General features: G+C 42.7%; 1 long non-coding RNA gene across 1 annotated transcript in view; it reads left to right on the forward strand.

Moving 5' to 3' along the window:
• The first annotated feature begins 486 nt into the window (after window positions 1–486).
• LOC130272555 (uncharacterized) overlaps window positions 487–14979 on the forward strand; it is a 57834-nt gene continuing 43341 nt past the window's right edge. Inside the window, exon 1 of the long non-coding RNA XR_008843608.1 lies at window positions 487–615. This is a non-coding gene — a long non-coding RNA (uncharacterized LOC130272555). The remainder of the gene's footprint in view (window positions 616–14979) is intronic.

A 14979-nucleotide genomic window follows, 5' to 3' on the forward strand; every position in this document is an offset into this window, starting at 1 on the left:
ATTTCTATTGTACATTAATTATAGTGTTTTCTTGAAAATACACCCCACCCCGAAAATAAGCTCAAGCTGGATTATCGGGGTGGGCTGCAGTATAAGCCCTACCCCAAAAATAACACCTAGGCCAGTGGTCTTCAATCTGCGGACCTACAGATGTTGCAAAACTACAACTCCCAGCATGCTCCCAGGTGAGTTTTGCAACATCTGGAGGTCCGCAGGTTGAAGACTACTGATCTAGGCAATGCACAGGCTGCAAATATTAAAAAACAAACTTTAACGTACCTTAGTCCTCCATTCCCCCGTTGCTAAGGAACCGGTCTCACTGTTCTCCGCTGCTCTTGCTGCTTCCTGGTGTTGTGACGTCTCAGAGCCTTCAGCCTATCACCGGCCGCAGCAATGTCCCGCCTCTGCCGATAATAGGCTGAGCGCATTGTCATGTAAGGAGTCGACCAGCTTCTTAAATGACAGTTGGCTCAGCCTATCATCGGCCGAGGCGGGACATCGCTGTGGCCGGTGATAGGCTGGAGGCTCTGTGACGTTCCATCCCCAGGACCACAGCAAGAACAGCGGAGGGACCATGAGGCCGGTTCCTTAGCAATGCGGGAACGGAGGACGAAGGTAAGTTAAAGTTTGTTTTTTAATATTTGCAGCCCGGGCACAGGAATACTTAACTGCTCTTTTGGCGCAAAGGTATTGGCCAGGGTTTAGAAGTATAGAGGTGTGTGCTACATAAAAAACATTCAGGTGTATATGTGGGCCCTTCATGCTCAAGCTACTTTACAAGTACAGCGCAGTGGCTAATAATTATTTGGAAGGGGGGTGTAGAGAAGCTGCACTCGTGGGTGACATACGGTACGATTAGCCCCCTGATGTGGGATGCAGCGCTGGGCTGACAAACCGGCGGGGGGGGGGGGGTATATTGGGGGGCATAGCTGCGCCCATCACATGTAAATAAATAAGCCCTACCCTGAAAATAAGCCCTAGTGTGTTTTTGGTGACTAAAATTAATATAAAACCCGGTCTTATTTTCGGAGAAACACGGTATATGTTTATTTCAGGTATTGTACAGTGAATATAAGCTATGTGCAAAGGTTATTAGGATGTTTAAACTGTATGGGACCTTCCTAAGGTCATGTGATATGTGATCACCTTATACCCAGAGTTCCAGAGGCACAGGTAACCACAGGCAACCAGCTACTAATGGGCTTTAGTCCAGCCCCCTGATATATAAGGGGCTGTAGTCTCCACTCTAGGTCTCTTTAGTTCCTGGACAGTAAAGCAAGCACCAGTCCTGTACAAGTTCAGTCCAGTACAGTTAGGCTAACACCTACAAGTCTGCAGCCACATCTAATCTGTAGTGTTGAGCGGCATAGGCCATATTCGAATTCGCGAATATTCGCAAATATATGGACGAATATCCGTCATATATTCACGAATATTCGCATATTCGTAATAATCTCATTTTATTTTCGCATATGCGAAAAAATTGGCATATGCGAAAATTTACATATGCGAAAAATTAACATACAAAAATTATCATAAGTGAAAATTTGCATATTTGAAAATTTGCACGCCAGTCTCACACAGTGGTATTAGAGCCTTCTTTACACCACACAAGCTGGAAGCAGAGAGGGATGATCACTGTGATGTGTACTGTGAAAAAATAAAAATTAAAATATTCGTAATTACGAATATATAGTGCTATATTTGCGAATTTGCGAATATGCGATATTAGCAAATAAAATTCGCATTGCGAATATTCGCGAGCAACACATCTAATCTGTAAGTCTCATTTATGTCTACAAGTCAAGTCTCTACTGTCCCTACCAAGTCATAACAGTAGTACAGTGGCCTGCATCATCATTATTACCCCTACAAGTCTAAGCAAGCCTGAGAGGTTCTCTGTGGGACACAGGGACAGTCCTCTCTGTGGAAATTGGCTATCTGTAAGAAACGTTATACTGCCTTCTTCAGTAAAATTCCACTTGCATTAAAACCTGCTTTGGACACTGGGTTGGTTGTTGGCGGTGCCCTACACCATACAACCACATCCTGGTGTCACGAACACTACAAGGGATTATACTACCATCTGTCCCTGGGCTATTACCACCTGCCCCTACTACTACCTGCACTACACCACCCGGGTACCACATTCGTAACAAATTCGGATTCCTCAGATTCGAATCGGTCATCTCTAATGACAATTATTCATAATTTTTGGTGTATCCATTATAGCGGAAAATTGCAGGTACCCGCATACTCCCTGCAGCACCTATTGAACTGTCTTTGGGTAATGGAGTGGTGAGGTTTTGGCGTTTTCTTCTCCCTGGGTGTAAGGAGATTTCTTGTCGATTAAAGTTTTAGTTTGGTCTTTTAAAATGATATGATCTGGTAAATGCACCAGACCACCCAAATGATAGAAAAAAAAGTTTTCATCTCAAAGAGGGCAAATATAGAAATGATACAGGGAAGCTGAAAAAAACATCAAACAAAAGGTAAGATTCAGTGGGTTTTCATGGGAAATGTAAGTATTTACCAAAACAGACAAACTAGGAGAGCTCACAGTTCCTCTTTACAAGCAGACCTGTCAACACTCACTTGCTGCACTATCTGAGACAGCATGTGGTAGATATGGCACTGCTAAGAAGGTTGTGCTCACAAACTCAGAAGGTGGTGCCCCTCGCCCACACACAGTGATTGACAGCTATTCTTGTATTTATGGTCATGTAGTGGATTCCGTCAATCAATGTGTGTGGGTGTGGGAGACAGCTCTTGAACTCACTAGGAGTAGGTCTGAGTGTTAGGATTTACATAAGTTCTCATTGTTTGTAATAAGTGAGGTGTCAATTCTCAGCTGCATCTGTCACATGGTCATGGCGCTCTCAGATAGGACACTGATAAAATATCACGTTATTGGTGAAGAGCTTTACCCGGTTTTAATCCCTATTTTTACGTTAGGTTTTGCACAGTTTTCTTAAAAGAGCATTTTGAATCAGAGAGAATGTTAAAATAAGTAAATTAAAATAGCAAAGGTTGAAAGGCCAGTTGCCCACTAGTTATGTTTGAAGGTTGTTATTTATTGCAGAGGAGGCATTACTGAGTACAACAACCTGCCTCAACTTCTACACATACAAAAATATGAATGGGGATAAACTTGCAATGTCAGACACATTCTATATATTTTATTAAGCTCCCATATATGTCCAATGTTTTAGGGTGTATACATGCCTCTGGAATGATACTTTATACTTTCAAGTAGCCTAGTAAACTGGAGAGAATTATATGACTGTCGTAAAAAACAACAATAAATTTCTATACTTTTCATCTGGATGGATTTCATGAAGTTCTTCAGGTAGTACTTTAAAGGGGTATTCAAAGCCATTTTTTTTATATGACTATGCTACAGGGGCTGTAAAGTTAGTGTAGTTCATAATATAGTGTCTGTACCTGTGTGTGACGGTTTTCTCACAATTCTTCTGTGATTTTCACCCCAATATTTATTTTTATCAGCATACAAAATGACTATTGTCTCAGATTTTTCCCAGCTTGCAATGCGGCCGAGACCTGACATCACTAGTCAGCTGATGACAGGGAGCCTGTCTGCTTCAATGGGTGGAGCGATCGCTTGGTGGGAGAGAGATCAATCTGCAACTAATGCAACAGCTGTAGGCACCCTGATTGAAAACCACAGGTTTTGACTGGATGCAGCTCATTTATGTTTCAATGGGTGGGGTGGCTAATGTGTGGGAGGGAGGAAAATGGAATTGTAGGATTTGTAGTAAAAAAAATAAATAAATAAAAAGTCAAACAGGAAATACCAGTTCACAAAAAGCTAGCCACAGTGTTATGGTAATCTCACGACATAGCCATTCAGCCCAAGACAAGCGCAGATCCTTCCTAAGTGTGTACATTACTGTCTGCCAGGTACATACTAAAATCACCTTATGGTGGATAACCCCTTTAAGTTCCTGCATGGTTCCTGCCTTCCTCCCTCACCACTTCCCATCCTGCCCAACCTCCCCCTTCTTCCTTTATCTCTTTCTTTTCTGTCATCTCTTCTTTTTTGTTTGACCTTTTCAGTTTGGTTTTTTATTTCCCTCCATTTACCTACTTTTAACTTTATTTTAGGCAAAGTACATCTGTGCTGTATTGGAATATTGTTTTATTTTATCTCTTTTTTTTAAACATGTTTTATTACCCAGTATGCCTAACATATTATAAATGACAACCTATTTTCCCAGTTATCTTATGGCCTTCTTAGTTGTATTTGTGTACTTTATGATTATTGACCTTTAAATAGGTTTGTGTTTTATTTTAGTTATATCTATTTCATAAAAAATCTCCTTTTTATTTTTCAGCCAAGTGTCAAGAAGGTGAAGTTGGCCTGCTCAAATGTCACAGCGTGGCATGCCTCCTCATTCCCCCCCCCCCCTAACCCCCCCCCCACCTCGCAGTCTCTTTGACTAACATACAGTGATCTAAGGAAGGCCAGGGAGGTGAGGGTGAGCAAGGAGGTATGTCCGGTTGTGCCACAGCTTTTCCCCTCTTCCTTGACACTTAAATGAGAAATAAAAAGGCAATTTTTCTAGTTTGGCAAACCCCATCAGATATCCAACAGTGTTTGCAGCTCTCAGGGGTATGTTCACACTGAGGAATTGGAGAGGAATTTCCACGAGTAATCTGCTCGCTTTTTCAAATCATTCAGCAGTGAAATCCACATAGAGCAATGCAGAATTTCTGCCCCTCAGTTCACACTGAGGAATTTCCTCAAGCAGAATTCTGACGAAGAAGTCTGTTCCGCTTGAAGAAAGAACATGTTCTTTCTTTCAGGCGGAATCAGCGTTGTTCTCCCATAGAGATCAATGTTATATATTTTTTTCAGTCAGAAGCATTTTCACGCTGAATTGGCGCGGAATTGGCGGGGAATTGGCGCGGAATTCACACGGAATTTCCGCTTGAAAAAAAAAATTATGAATAGAAATACTTGATACTCCTCCTCCGCATGAAACCTGCGATTTCCGTGCCAATTCCGTGCGATATTCCGTGCAAAATCTCTGTGAGTTCTTGTGGAAAAGTAACAAGATTTTGAGGCAGAAAATTTCTGCTTGAATTCCGCCCCAATTCCTCAGTGTGAACATACCCTAGCAGTGAATACAACCAACAGTTTCCCTATAAGGAATTTCTCCATGACACTGAGTTTTCTCTTGTAAGTTTCAACAAGGGAAAAGCTGTAGTCACCCATATTATTTGCAGCTGTAAGCCCTAGTGCACATTCTGTATGGAGGTCCCCCATCTATAATATTTCCTTATGTGACATAGGGGCCCATCAGCACCTCAATATGGTTATACCTATTTGTCGCTTTTTTGAGCTATGCTCCATTGTAATTACAGTATGTCCTAGGACTGAGATCAAATACCAAAAGAATGTGTCTGTGTTACATATTCATACAGGAACAGGTTTATCAATTATAACCTAGGTCTAAGCGAAAAAATTTGGGAAATTTATCAACATTGTATCAGGGGTGGATCCAGAGGCGGATCCAGAGTCGAGTCTCGGGAGGGGCACTATTAGAGTATTTTGTGTTGGCGGACAGAAAACAAGATGTTGCTCACGGAACTTACAATATTATTAAATGTATCATACAGTCCTAACATGTTCACATGTCAGAATAATTATCAAATATACCAATTGCCACAGAATGGGAAAGTGGTAAAGAGGTTTTTACCATTTAAAACTACAGCTCCCAGTATGACCTAAGTAGTGGTGAGAGGATGCTGGGAGTTGTTGTTTCACCCATCATTACTGCAGAACTTACAAGTGACTCCAGCTCTGATAGGACACAGTAAGGAGAATATAGAATGATATCAGTGACTACAGGTGACGTCTTCTCTATAGTCTTTCCTTATCTAATTCAGATGTACATACCGCCAGGAATTTTTCCAACTATATTTTCTCTCTGCAGAACTTGACGCCCAGATGGTTTCTATGTCAGCGGATTCTGATCCTCTATATGAAAACAATAATTATTATAATACTGACAAACACTGTATTCTTCTAATACAATACCGCCACACACCCTCTGAATATAATTCTGACACACTGTACCTCCTGAATATAATACCGCCACACACTGTACCCTCTGAATATAATACTATCACACACTGTACCCTCTAAATATAATACTACCACACACTGTACCTCCTGAATATACAACACACTGTACCCTCTGAATATAATACTATCACACACTGCATCCTCTGAATATAATACTACCACACACTGTGCCCTCTAAATTTAATACTACCACACACTGCACTCTGTGAATATAACTTGCTGTGCAGTGCACCATCTGAATAAAATACCCAAATGTTTTGTGGCCCATAAAAAACGTACCACCCCAGAAATTCCTCATCATATACACTATACTTCTGAAATACAAAACACTCTGTGCCTTCACATATAGTAATAATGCCCCATCTTGTGCCCCTGAATATAATAATTATGACCCATCCTGTTCCCCCCACATAATAATAATGCCCTCTGTCCTGTGCCCCTAACATATATTGCCCCCTGTGCTGTGCCCTTCACATATAATGCCCCCATTCTTTGCCCCTCACATATAATGCCCCCATCATGCGCCCCTCACATATAATGCCCCGTGCTATGCCCTTCACATATAATGCCCCCGTTTTTTGCCCCTCACATATAATGCCCCCATCATGCACCCCTCACATATAATGCCCCCTGTGCTGTGCCCCTCACATATAATGCCCCTTGTGCTGTGTCCCTCACATATAATGCCCCCATCCTGTCCCCTCATTGGGCATTATATGTGAGGGGCACAGCACAGGGGGAATTTTATGTTTGGGGCACATGACAGGAGCATTATTTGTGAGGGGCACAGCACAGGGGGGCCCCCTGCCATGTGCTCTTCCCATATAATGCCTCCTGTGCTTTGCCCTGTAGCCCCTCACATTAAATATTCCCTTTTCCCAGGTTTTTAAATCCCCCCTCCCCCTCCTCCTGTACGATATAGTTCCCCAAATCCCCTGGGCCCTGAGCATACTCTTCAGTACTTACAGTATGCGAGCTGCAGGGACAGGATCTCCGGGCGCCGGCGCGATGATTTGACGTCATCGCGCCGGCCTCTAGTGGATCGCGTCCCTGCAGCTCACACACTGTGTAATCGCAGCGTGTGAAAGGTTAGTGAATGGTGGAGCTGGAGTTTACAGCTTCGGCTCCACCATGTAAGGTGGTGGGGCGGGTGCTGCGTGCTGCAATCTCGGGGGGGGGGGGGGGTGCAATTGCCCCGTTGCCCCCCCCCCTGGATCCGCCACTGGGTGGATCCAGAGTCTAGTCTCGGGAGGGGCACTATTAGAGTATTTTGTGTTGGCGGGCAGAAAATAAGGTGTTGCTAAAGGAACTTACAATATTATTAACCCCTTAAGGACCAAGGGCGTACAGGTACGCCTTTGCTCCCTGGTACTTAAGGACCAAGGGCGTACCTGTACGCCCGTGGGAATTTCGGTCCCCGCCGCGCGCCAGGCGGAGATCGCGCCGGGGTGACTGCTGATATCTATCAGCAGGCACCCCGCGCAAATGCCCAGGGGGGTCATTAGACCCCCCCATGTCGGCGATCGGCGCAAATCGCAAGTGAATTCACACTTGCGATTTGCGCCGATTCCGGGTCATACGGGTCTATGGTGACCCGGTGACCCGGAATAGAAGGGGGATCGCGGGTGTCCTAGACACCCACGATCCCCCTGTAGCGATAGGAGTGAGGTGGCAGGGTTGCCACCCCTCCTATCTCTGCTATTGGTGGTCTAGACGCGACCACCAATAGCAGATCGGGGGCGGAGGGGTTTACTTTCGGTTTCCCCGTCCTGCCCACCCACAATAGGCGGGGCAGAACGGGGAAACCGACAGGGACCGGCGCCGAAGATCCACTTACCCATCGGCGACGGCAGTGGCGACGATCAGCGGCGGCAGCGGGTGACGATCGGCGGAAGAAGAGGACCGCGACGCAGCTCCCTGGATCCAACGGAAGCCGGTGAGTTACTTAGCAACATCTGGAGGGCTACAGTCTGAGACCACTATAGTGGTCTCTAAACTGTAACCCTCCAGATGTTGCAAAACTACAACTCCCAGCATGCCCAGAGAGCTGTTTAGGCTTGTTGGGAGTTGCAGTTTTGCAACAGCTGGAGGTCTACAGTTTGAGACCACTGCAAAGTGATCTCTATACTGTGCACCTCCAGATCTTGCAAAACTACAACTCCCAGCATGCCCAGACAGCAGTTTGCTGTCTGGGCATGCTGGGAGTTGTAGTTTTGCAACATCTGGAGGTCCACAGTTTGGAGACCACTATGCAGTGGTCTCTAAACTATAGCTCTACAGATGTTGCAAAACTCCCAGCAAGCCTAAGCAGCAAACAGCTGTCTCTGCATGCTGGGAGTTGTAGTTGCGATCCCTCCAGCTGTTGCATAACTACATCTCCCAGCATGCCTTTCGGCGATCAGTACATGCTGGGAGTTGAAGTTTTGCAACAGCTGGAGGCACACTGGTTGGAAAATACTGAGTTAGGTAACAGAACCTAACTGAAGGTTTTCCAACCAGTGTGCCTCCAGCTGTTGCAAAAGTACAACTCCCAGCATGCACGGTCTGTCAGTACATGCTAGGAGTTGTAGTTTTGAAACAGCTGGAGGTTTGCCCCCCCCCCCCCCATGTGAACGTACAGGGTACATTCACACTGGCGGGTTTACAGTAAGTTTTCTGCTTCAAGTTTGGGCTGTGGCAAATTTTTCACTGCAGCGCAAACTCCTAGCGGTAAATTCACTGTAAACCCGCCAGTGTGAATGTACCCTAAAAACACTACACTACACTTACACATAATAAAGAGTAAAACACAACATATACACTCCCTTACACTGTCCCCCTAATAAAAAATAAAAAACGTATTGTACGGCAGTGTTTCCAAAACAGAGCCTCCAGCTGTTGCAAAACAACAACTCCCAGCATTTCCGGACAGCCACTGACTGTCCAGGCATGCTGGGAGTTTAGCAACAGCTGGAGGCACCCTGTTTGGGAATCACTGGCGTAGAATACCCCTATGTCCACCCCTGTGCAATCCCTAATTTAGTCCTCAAATGCGCATGGTGCTGTCTCACTTCGGAGCCCTGTCGTATTTCAAGGAAACAGTTTAGTGCCACATATGGGGTATCTCCGTACTCGGGAGAAATTGCGTTACTAATTTTGGGGGCTTTTTTTTCCTTTTACCCCTTATGAAAAAGAAAAGTTGGGGTCTACACCAGCCTGTTAGTGTAAAAAAAAATTTTTTTTTACACTAACATGCTGGTGTTGTCCTTTACTTTTTATTTTCACGGGAGGTAAAAGGAAAAAAAGACCCCCAAAATTTGTAACGCAATTTCTCCTGAGTACGGAGATACCCCATATGTGGGCGTAAAATGCTCTGCGGACGCACAACAAGGCTCAGGAGTGAGAGCACACCATGTACATTTGAGGCCTAAATTGGTGATTTGCACAGGGGTGGCTGATTTTACAGTGGTTCTGACATAAACACAAAACAATAAATACAGACATGTGACCCCATTTTGGAAACGACACCCCTCACGGAACGTAACAAGGGGTATAGTGAGCCTGAACACCCCACATGTGTTTGACAAATTTTCATTAAAGTTGGATGGGAAAATGAAAAAAAATAATAATAATTTCACTAAAATGCAGGTGTCACCCTAAATTTTTCATTTTCACAAGGGAAAATAAAAGAAAGCCCCCCCAAAATTTGTAACCCAATTTCTTCTGAGTAAGCGCATACCCCATATGTGGATGTAAAGTGCTCTATGGGTGCACTACAATGCTCAGAAGAGAAGGAGCGCCATTGGGATTTTGAAGAAAAAATTTGTCCGGAATTGAAGGCTACTTGTGTTTACAAAGCCCCCATGGTACCAGAACAATGGACCCCCCCATATGTGACCCCATTTTGGAAACTACACCCCTCATGTAATGTAATAAGGGGCGCAGTGAGCATTTACGCCCCACAGGTGTCTGACAGATTTTTGGAACAGTGATTCGTGAAAATGAAAAATGTAATTTTCCATTTGCACAGCCCACTGTCCCAAAGATCTGTCAAACGCCAGTGGGGTGTAAATGCTCACTGCACCACTTATTAAATTCTGTGAGGGGTGTAGTTTCCAAAATGGGGTCACATGTGGGGGGGGGTCCACTGTTCTGGCACCACGGGGGGCTTTGTAAATGCACATGGCCCCTGACTACCATTCCAAACGAATTCTCTTTCCAAAAGCTCAATGGTGCTCCTCCTCTTCTGAGCATTGTAGTTCGCACGTAGTGCACTTCAGGTCCACTTATGGGGTACCTCCATACTCAGAAGAGATGGGGTTACAAATTTTGGTGGGTATTTTCTGCTATTAACCATTGCAAAAATGTGAAATTTGGGGGGAAACACACATTTTAGTGAAAAAAAATAATTTTTTTTACATATGCAAAAGTCGTGAAACCCGTGTGGGGTATTAAGGCTCACTTTATTCCTTGTTACGTTCCTCAAGGGGTCTAGTTTCCAAAATGGTATGCCATGTGTTTTTTTTTTGCTGTTCTGGCACCATAGGGGCTTCCTAAATGCGACATGCCCCCCGAGCAAAATTTGCTCTCAAAAAGTCAAATATCACTCCTTCTCTTCGGAGCATTGTAGTTCGCCCGTAATGCACTTCATGCCAACTTATGGGGTACCTCCATACTCAGAAGAGATGGGGTTACAAATTTTGGGGGGTATTTTCTGCTATTAACCCTTGCAAAAATGTGAAATTTGGGGGGAAACACACATTTTAGTGAAAAAAATATTTTTTTTTACATATGCAAAAGTCGTGAAACCCGTGTGGGGTATTAAGGCTCACTTTATTCCTTGTTACGTTCCTCAAGGGGTCTAGTTTCCAAAATGGTATGCCATGTGTTTTTTTTTTGCTGTTCTGGCACCATAGGGGCTTCCTAAATGCGACATGCCCCCCGAGCAAAATTTGCTCTCAAAAAGTCAAATATCACTCCTTCTCTTCGGAGCATTGTAGTTCGCCCGTAATGCACTTCATGCCAACTTATGGGGTACCTCCATACTCAGAAGAGATGGGGTTACAAATTTTGTGGGGTATTTTCTGCTATTAACCCTTGAAAAAATGTGAAATTTGGGGGGGAAACACACATTTTAGTGAAAAAAATATATATTTTTTTTACATATGCAAAAGTCGTGAAACACCTGTGGAGTATTAAGGCTCACTTTATTCCTTGTTACGTTCCCCAAGGGGTCTAGTTTTTAAAATGGTATGCCATATGGGTTATTTTTGCTGTTCTGGCACCATAGGGGCTTCCTAAATGCAACACGCCCCCCAAAAACCATTTCTGAAAAACGTACTCTCCAAAATCCCCTTGTCGCTCCTTCGCTTCTGAGCCCTCTACTGCGCCCGCCGAACACTTTAAATAGACATATGAGGTATGTGCTTACTCGAGAGAAATTGGGCTACAAATATAAGTATATATTTTCTCCTTTTACCCCTTGTAAAAATTCAAAAATTGGGTTTACAAGAACATGCGAGTGTAAAAAATAAAGATTGTGAATTTTCTCCTTCACTTTGCTGCTATTCCTGTGAAACACCTAAAGGGTTAAAACACTTACTGATTGTCATTTTGAATACTTTGGGGGGTTTAGTTTTTATAATGGGGTCATTTGTTGGGTATTTCTAATGGGAAGACCCTTCAAATCCACTTCAAAAATTCAAAACCTGAACTGGTCTCTGAAAAAAAGCGAGGTTCAAAATTTTGTGAAAAATTGAAAAATTGCTGCTGAACTTTGAGGCCCTCTGGTGTCTTCCAAAAGTAAAAACACATCAATTTTATGATGCAAACATAAAGAAGACATATTGGAAATGTGAATAAAATAAAAAAATATTTTGAATATCCATTTTCCTTACAAGCAGAGAGCTTCAAAGTTAGAAAAATGCAAAATTTTCTAATTTTTCATCAAATTTTGGGATTTTTCACCAAGAAAGGATGCAAGTTACCACAAAATTTTACCACTAAGTTAAAGTAGAATATGTCACGAAAAAACAATCTCGGAATCAGATTGATAACTAAAAGCATTCCAGAGTTATTAATGTTTAAAGTGACAGTGGTCAAATGTGCAAAAAACGCTCTGGTCCTAAGGTGTAAAATAGCCTGGTCCTTAAGGGGTTAAATGTATCATACAGTCCTAACCTTGTTTAAGACTCATAGGCCATGTTCACACAACAGAATTTCAAATGCAGAATTCGGCATGGAAATTCCGCTGCAGCAGAGTCCTGTTGAATTCAACAGGATTCTGCTGATCTGTAGAATATCCATGTCAGATGTTTCCAGCACGGAAATTCCGTGTTTCCAGCACATTCATTCTTTCTGCAGACACCGTGCGGAGATTCCGTAGTGTGAACATGGCTTTACATTACAAACAGATAGGATTTGTTTAAACAGATATATCAATATTACAAAGATAAGACATTTTAAGCAGTTTACATATAATATATTAGAATGTTTACATGAACAGGACTACACATAGGACACGTGGTCACACATTTAGACTGGAGGAAAGGAGATTTTGTCTAAGGCAAAGGAAAGGGTTTTTCACACTAAGAACAATAAGGATGTGGAATCCTCTGCCTGCAGATGCGATTTTATTAGAGTCTGTACAGACATTTAAACAGCAACTGGATGAATACTTGCAAAAACATAACATTAGGGGACATAAGCCCTGATTTTTTTAGCATGTTGTGATGCCCGCGCTGTAGCATGTTGCAGAAAATTATTTCCAGAATAATAATCAAATAGACCAATCGCCACGTTATGGGAAGGTGCTAAAGATGTTTTTACCTTTTAAAACTACAGCTCCCAGTATGACCTTAAGTATGTGGTCAAGGGATGCTGGGAATTGTTGTTTCACCCATCATTACTGCAAAACTTACAAGTGACTCCAACTCTGATGGGACAGTCAGGACAATACACAATGATATCAGTGACTACAAATGACGTCTTCTCTATAGTCTTTCCTTATCTAATTTAGATGTACATACTGCCGGGTCCAGCTTAATGTTCCCTCTGCAGAACTTGACGTCGAGATTGCTACTCACTATGTCAGCGGATTCTGATCCTCTATATGAAAACAATAATCATTATAATACTATCAAACACTGTATCCTTTGAATATATTACTGGCAGACACTGAATTCTGTAAATATAATACTGGGACACACCCTCTGAATATAATTCTGACACAATGTACACACTCTGAAAATACTACAACACCACTGTACCCTCTGAATATAAAACCGCCACACACCGTACCCTCTGAATATAATACTATCATACACTGCACCCTCTGAATATACCCTTATAATATACACTATACCTCTGGAATGCAAAACACTCTGTACCCCTCATATATAATAATAATGCCCCATCCTGTGCCCCCACATATAATAAATATGACCCGTCCTGTTCCCCGCACATAATAATAATGCCCTCTGTCCTGTGCCTCTAGCATACAATGCCCCAGTCATGAGAGGCTCAGCACAGAGGGCATTATATGTGAAGGGCACAGCATAGGGGGAATTATATGTGAGGGGCACATGACAGGGGGGCATTATAAATGAGGGGCAAATGTCAGTGGGGCATTATATGTGGGGGCACTTGACGGGGGGGGCACATGACACATATAATGCCCCCCTGGCATGTGCCCCTGACTTATAATGTGCTCTTTTCTGCGCATCGCCTCTACGATGCCCCCCCCCTCCCGAGTTTTAGTTTTAATAATTACCCTGTACCATACAGCGCCCGAGCAGCTCTCTCTAGCTGTCCCCCTTCTCACACGCTGCTCCATTCTTGCAGAGTGTGAGCCACGGGAACATGATCTCTTTGTGTCGGCCTGCAGTGGATGGCGTCCCCGCGGCTCACACGCTGCAAGAATGGAGCAGCATGTGAGAAGGGTGAGGGAATGGTGGAGCGGGAGCTGACACCATGCATAGTACCGGAGGGGCAGCAATCTCGGGGGGGTTGGGGCGGTCAATTGCCCTGTTGCCCCCCCCCCCCCCCTGAATCCATCACTGCATTGTATACATGGTATGATAATATAGGCAGCTCATTAGACAAGATAACACTTCTGCTTCTTATGCCACCTTGTGGCCGTCATGCCCTTACACCAATTGCCATTTTTTAGATGCAACACCTTTTCTAGATACTTTTTAAAACTCTTGAGGATGGCCCTGAATAGACCTTAAAAATGAAAAAAGTTTACTAGCTCAAATTTTGCGCAATTTGCATAAAAATTCTGATGTAATTTTCTTAGCACATCTTCATCCAAGTTTTTGGTCTAGGCTGCATAACTAGGCTTTAGTGTATGCAGATTCACTTAGGCATGTGTTTGTACAAAAACATAAAAAATAAACTATATAGTTGCACAAAAAACTCAATAAAATTATATTATGATGTTATCTTAAAAATGAAATAAGTTTACTAGCTCAAATTATGCGCAATTTGAATCAAAATTCTGATGTATTTTTCTTAGCAAATCTTCATCCAAGTTTTTGTTCTAGGCTACAAAACTAGGTTTCATTGTATGCAGAGTAACTTAGACATGTGTTTGTAAAAAAAATATATAAACTATAGTTACACAAAACTCAAAAGAAAATAATATTTTATAAAAAATATTTATTTGAACAATGATTGTATATTTTTATTTCATGTGATTCATTTATGAATTTGGGTTTATTATACTTAGTAATGCATATATTTTGTTAATAAGTGTGTATATATATATATATATATATATATATATATATATATATACACACACACACACACACATTGTACAATGCTTACTACCTATCTAACTAGAATCTTGTGTACATAAAATAATACATAATATTTTTATAGGA

Source organism: Hyla sarda, chromosome 5 (genome assembly GCF_029499605.1).
Source record: "Hyla sarda isolate aHylSar1 chromosome 5, aHylSar1.hap1, whole genome shotgun sequence".
NCBI lineage: Eukaryota > Metazoa > Chordata > Amphibia > Anura > Hylidae > Hyla > Hyla sarda.